The following is a 5,670-nucleotide window of genomic DNA, read 5'->3' on the forward strand; positions in this document are numbered from 1 at the left end:
ACTGTTGAGGAGAGGGGTAACGCTTCTATTTTGGAGAGGTCACACTACTGCCTTCTGGGGGTGGTTTTGGTCGAAGGTGTGTAGGCTTTGATTGGGACAGGTACGTTCATTAATTGGAGGGGGGGGGACGTGATCTTTGATTGGGCAGGTACATTCATTGATTGGAAAGATGTTATCTTCGATTGTTGACCAGACCACATACTAGAAGGTGAAGGGACGACGACGTTTCGGTCCGTCCTGGATCATTCTCAAGTCGTTATCTTTGATTAGGCAGGTGTACTTACTGATTGAAAAATGGTATGATCTTTGATTGGGCAGAGTGTAGGAATTGGTTTCCGACAGCGTAGGATTTATTTTTATTCAGCTGTGATCGTTGAGGAGAATTAGTCACAATCCAGGCGCAATAGTGATGATAAAACGGTTCAGAAACACAAATACATCACACCAGTAAACAGAGTCTTAACCCAGTTAAGCCTTGGATTATACAACAAAAAAATACAACCCCAATAAAAATGAATGAATGGCTAAAAAAAAACAATAAAAATAAAGCAACATTCAATAGAAGAAAGAAGTTGTGAGAATTAGAGTATTACGCGATGCTCAGACACTGTTATGATTTGTAATGTGTGTGACATTACAGAGAAGTGTATAAAGAAGAAGATTAATTTAACATTTAAAGAAGTCTTCTTTAAATGTGTCGAGGTAAAGGAAGACCAAACGAGGTTTTTGTGGTATACCTGTGGTATACCTGGGGGGGGGGGGGGGCGCCAGTGTGGCTAATTAGAGTTAAATAAGCACAATATATTCAGAAATGTCAGCTATACGAAAGGGAATTGCTGTTGAAAAAAAGAAGGGAATGTTAGTTTGCAACATCAGCATCATAGGCTGGGTGGTGGTTGTGGGTAATGGTGGTGGTGGTGGTAGAGGGTGATTGTGGTAGAGGGTGGTTGTGGTAGAGGGTGGTTGTGGTAGAGGGTGGTTGTGGTAGAGGGTGGAGGTGGTAGAGGGTAGTGGAGGTTTAAGAGGAGGGTGGATGCTGGTTATGGTGGTGGTAGAGAGTTGTGGTGGTGGTGGTGGTGGTGGTAGAGGGTGGTAGTGGAGATGTGTAGATGAGAGGTCTTCCTCGGGTGGTCTGTTTTAGGCGGGCTGTTTACACTGACTTGTGTACACTATACCTTGAGTGGCTACAGACACGCAGGAATACTCGTTGATGGAGCCACGGAAGCTCTGACGTAACGCACACGCACGCACACGCACGAACACGCACAAACACTTACACGCACTCACGCACGTACAAAAACGCACGCACAAATACGAACACGTACACAAACACACACGGGGCGCCGGTGGCTGTGTGGACAGCACGCTGGGCACGTAATCCTGTGGCCCGGGTTCGATTCCCGGCGCCGGCGAGAGACAAAATGGGCAGTCTCTTTCACCTTGATGCCACTGTTACCTAGCAGTAAATAGGTACCTGGGAGTTAGACAGCTGTTTCAGACTGCTTCCTGTGTGTGTGTGAGTGTGTGAAAAAAAATTAGTTAATAATAACAGTTGATTGACAGTTGACAGGCGGGCCGAAAAAGCAGAGCTCAACCCCCGCAAGCACAACTAGGTGAATACACAGGTACTCACCAAGCACAACTAGGTGAATACAACTAGGTGAATACAGGGCCTCACGGCTAAGCAGTCAGCGACCAGGATACACATTCAAGGAACCAGGTTTCGATACCTAGCCGAGTAAGAAACAACTAAACACCTTCGCCTGATGTCTCTGTTCACCTTGCAGTTAGTGTAATTGATCCATTTATATGACGAGGGTATGGGAGATATATGAATACCTTCATCACTCAGTAGCACCCCAAGGAGAGCTAAACATTTTCAGTTGGACACCAGTTAGGTTTCTCTTCCTTCACACACACACACACATATATATATATATATATATATATATATATATATATATATATATATGTGTGTGTGTGTGTGTGTGTGTGTGTGTGTGTGTGTGTGTGTGTTGGGTTCAGAGAACAGCAAGGTACAGCCACAAGAAATACGCAGACGCAAGCTGTAAGCCACAGAAGGTAAATCAAGGCACCTTCAAGGTCCAGTAAGAGTACCACAGGGAGCCACCAGGCACGCTAGGCACTCTCCCCCTGGCACCCCCTGGCACCCCCTTACAGCACAGTGCCACGCTAACCTTGTTTGGCACTGTTCTTGCACACATACGGACCTGTTGTTATTGTTCGATTTCATATGTCTGCAAATCATTGCTTTCACTCAAGAGATTTTTTGAAAGAATATAATTGTGTCGAGATGTTTAATTTTTGGTACTAATCCAATATTTCTGGAAAATATCGATTTGATATAAGAGAGTTTGTTGGCGATATCATAAGGGATTTGTCACAATCGAGTATATGGTTAACACGTTACAATCTATTTACGTATCTCATTGTTTTCCAATTTACTCCCACACCAATTTAGTCCTGCCTTTCCTATACTTCTCTCCCTCCAAGCCCCTATTCCATTGTGCTCCTAACTGTCCCATACACCTCTAGCTCCAACACCAGTTCTCAAGGCCGCCTTTCCTCTAATCATCTTCATTTACAATCCGTTATATTACATGTTCCCACTTATCTCAAATTCCCCCCACCACCCCCTTTGCCCCTACAACTTCGATTATACACCATCCCAACAATCCCCAACCTCAAACTCATCCACCTGCAAAGTTCCTGATCCCCCACAATGCAACATCATCATGGCAACTCCAAATACTACAGCATCCCTCTGCCACACTTCCATCCACTAAAAGGCATCACCAATGGTTATTAACCACTCCAAAAACCCTTTACTCTAAACTACCGAATTGAATACTCATCCATTCTTCCCCTTCCTCTGAGAATCAACCAAATCGGAGACTGTTCCCTGGGTCCTATAGTGCAGTTGGCTACGTTCTCGACTCGCAATCGGGAGATTTCGTGCTCAATTCCTGGACAGGAGAGAAATGGCTGAGTACGTTTCCCTTCACCCAATGCCTCTATTCACCTTAACAATAAATAGGTACTATAGGATTGGGCAACAGTTGTGAGGTTAAATCCTAGGGGAGGGTCTGAAGTTCGACCCTGTGGGATGGGGGGGGGATAGGTCCATATTATAGTCATACGAACACATAAATTAGTATCATATTAACCTTACAGTTATTTCTATATTTGTAACTCTATTCCAAGCTTCAGTAATCAGTGACAAGAGAACTACTCAATCACTATGTTACCCTAATGCCTACAAAGGCTCTCTAAACATCACTAAACATCAAAGATATGATATAAACGTATTATATAACGTACAGAGTCAGACTTAATGCGACCCCACGGAGACAAAAGACTTTCCTCCTCCTTATTCAAGACTTTTCACCTCAACCCAAGCTTTACACCTAATTATCCAAGGTCTTACACCTCCTTAAACAAGGCTTTACACCTTAAGCAAGGCTTTACACCTTAAGCAAGGCTGTACACCTCCTCAACCAAGGCTTTACACCTTAACCAAGGCTGTACACCTCCTCAACCAAGGCTTTACACCTCCTCAACCAAGGCTTTACACCTCCTCAACCAAGGCTTTTCACCTCTTTATCCAAGGCTTTACACCTCTTTATCCACCGCTTTTCACAGTCAATTCCGCCGTTTTAGTTGAAGTGGAGACAATTGGAAGATGGATGGCGTTGCATTGATCGGGAGAACAAGGCGGCCGACGCACACTAGAAGCCAAGCTGAAGGCTAATATATTACACGTTCTGTTCAAGCGTTAGGTGGCGAGGTGTCTCGTTGTTGGGTAATTTAAGTATCGTCGTACGCTGTCACTTGAACGATGTCGTTATACAGATAACGAGGGCTGGGATAGGTAGGATTTGTTTATGTTGCCTGGTTGACTATTCGGCTGTTTTGATGACTTATGCGGGTTGTTCTGGAGAGAGAGTGAGAGAGAGAGAGAGAGAGAGAGAGAGAGAGAGAGAGAGAGAGAGAGAGAGAGAGAGAGAGAGAGAGAGAGAGAGAGAGAGAGAGAGCCTCGTCACACATCCTCTCTGTATAATGACTCGCCCAAATTTGTCCCTCACTCTATCATATATAAAAAAAATAAGCCGTCCACTTGGCCGTGTTTTCAGCTGGATATAAAATTCCCCTCAGCTCCCCCCCCTCTCTCCCCTCTCTATCACGATTGTCATCAGCTAAGTGGAATCCCATTCTCGACACTCCGGTGACACACACACCCACAGGTTCGATGCCAGCACATAAGATACCCGCAGTCTCCTCTTGCGTGATAGTGTAGTTTTTAAACGATGGATTCCGTTTTGTTTTTTAAGCCTACCTACGCGTTCTCGCCTACTCTTATGACTGACATTACACTGGTTGGGGAGGCGAGGGGAATGTAGAGGGGGGGTGGGGTGGAGGGGAATGGTGGGGGAGGGGGTGGAGGGGAATGTAGGGGTGAAGGGTGGGGAGGGGGTGCCAAGAAGTTGATGGGGGGGGGAAGGTATGGACACACGCACAAACGATCCAAGATCCATTGACTCTTGATCCAAGAGTCAGTGCTCGATCCTACCGACACAAATAGGTGGGTAAGTACACGCATGCACGCACGCACGCACGCGCACACACACACGTCCAGCCCAAGTGGTTGGGCTGATCACTGCAAGGAGTGCACGCAAGATCACTGAAAAGAGTGCACGTAAAATCACTGCAAAGCGCAGTGATTTTGCAGTAAATCAAACTTTTACGTTTTACAAAATGGGGAAGAATCAGAAAGATTTATGGAAACTTAATACCCCCCAAAAAAGCCATAAGAACTCTAGAAAAAATTACTTGCTCTGGCCTAATGATAAATGAAGAATTGAGAGAGAGACAGAGAGAGAGAGAGAGAGAGAGAGAGAGAGAGAGAGAGAGAGAGAGAGAGAGAGAGAGAGAGAGAGAGAGAGAGAGAGAGAGAAAATAATTGAACGTAAAATCGAAAAGCCCCCGAGAGCTAAATTGGGCTAACAATTCAACTACTTTTAGTCCACTGAGAGAGTGAAAACACGAACTAAGGAAATGGAGTTCAACTTTTGCAAGCACAGCAAGCCGAGTGGAACAAGGCGGGTACCCCCAAGTTCTTGTTTAATTACAGGTCTTAATGAGGCCTTTCCTCAAGGTTGCCTTTATCACAAGCAGGCATATTTATTTACACAATTACCCCAAACAACGTGTAATGATAAATACGTCATAATTAACGCTTATCTGCTGCGCACTTAAACACAATGAAACGTTTTTTGTTTATTTAGAAGTAAGAATGAATTCTTTTATAAATAATCAGTACGCTCAAAAAAGATAATCATATCCTTGAATTATGTAAAAAAATTTATCACTAAAGAGGTATACACCAAGAGGTTTACCATACTGAAAGGTATATTATATTATATATATATATTATATATTATATATATATATATTATATATATATATACACTCACACGAGAGTTTAATTAAATCCCAAACAATGTTCATGACTTCCGTATTCTTTGCTGGTTGGACAGTAAAAAAATTTTTGTAACTTCAATAACCCTATTATATTGGCCAATTGCCAGTTTCAAACTGACGACAGCGAATGAGTCACAAGACGTTTCGGTTCGTCCTCGACCCCTCGTT

The sequence above is a fragment of the Procambarus clarkii genome, chromosome 6 (genome assembly GCF_040958095.1).
Source record: "Procambarus clarkii isolate CNS0578487 chromosome 6, FALCON_Pclarkii_2.0, whole genome shotgun sequence".
In the NCBI taxonomy this organism is placed as follows: domain Eukaryota; kingdom Metazoa; phylum Arthropoda; class Malacostraca; order Decapoda; family Cambaridae; genus Procambarus; species Procambarus clarkii.